Below are 1,198 nucleotides of genomic sequence, written 5' to 3'. Positions count from 1 at the left end.
TGAATATCTATCTCTTGATAGAGAGTTCAGATGTGAATATCATTGCATTAGTTTCCCAGAGCTGCTGTCCCTTATTAGAACAAATGGTAGAACTTGGTGCTGGGTGTGCATGGCCCACCGGAGGATTTTGCCAAATATATGTATTTTACCTCAGTTTCCATGAGTTTAGAATTCAAGCATGACTTTGTGGTGCCCTAAATTATGAACTAATAGAACATAACCAAGGTGTCAAATGGGCTTGTGTCCCATGCAGGTTTTGGGTCATTCTCCTCTGCTACAGTTATGATGGCTTCTTTAGGGTGAACAAGAGAGTCTGCCTTATAATAGAAGGATAGTGCTCTTTTATGAACTTCCACCTGATAAAATCAGGCCCACCAAGTGCAATTTTCCAGTGCTGTTGGCAACAATCCTCAGGTGGGCCATGCACACCCAGCACCAAGGTGGTTTACTTCAGGGTTACAATAAAACATTAACTGCTCCTATGAATGGCATTCATCACATTCACAGGCAAGTGAAAAGAAGGGAATTGTGTAGACCAACCATATGAGGTGCAGAAGTTGGGCTCCCCCATGTCACAGGCCATCCTGTAAAGGAATTTTTTATCTCTTCTGAATGAGAGGGAAACACTGAAAAGTGATGAGTAATGAGGGGACACTGTCTATCTGTGAATCAACCTGAAAGCCATGAGCATAGATTTGAAAGGACCAGGATTGCTCTTGGTAGACAGAAGCTTGGCCAAACCTAGATGAGAGATGATGGAGAAACAGTAAGAGGAAGGGGATCCTGACAGCTGGCTATGGAGTGCAGAATCCCGGGCTTCACCACTGATTTCTCTATTTACCTCCTCTTCTGTATCCAGTTAAGCAGCAAATTATATCAACCCATAACTCCTTAACATTTAGAGGTTATTAGCTTCTCTTCATAACTACTACATTACCTAAATAATCATTAATTCTTTGGTTTATTCTTCCTGTATTTGAAAATAAAATTTAGGGCTGGGGAGATAGCTCAGCAGTTTGAGTGCCTGTCTGGAAAGGGCAAGGTCTGGAGTTCAATCCCCAGCACTGAGTGCTGAGCCATCCCTGAGACACAGTATGGTGGCACACACCTATAATCCCAGTGCTGGAGAGGCTGAGACAGGAGGATCACTACAAGAAGTAAGAGCTACATAGTGAGATCCCTGTACCAAATATATATA

The sequence above is a fragment of the Octodon degus genome, unplaced genomic scaffold (assembly GCF_000260255.1).
Source record: "Octodon degus isolate 3935 unplaced genomic scaffold, OctDeg1.0 scaffold00003, whole genome shotgun sequence".
In the NCBI taxonomy this organism is placed as follows: domain Eukaryota; kingdom Metazoa; phylum Chordata; class Mammalia; order Rodentia; family Octodontidae; genus Octodon; species Octodon degus.
This window is presented reverse-complemented; position numbering follows the sequence as displayed.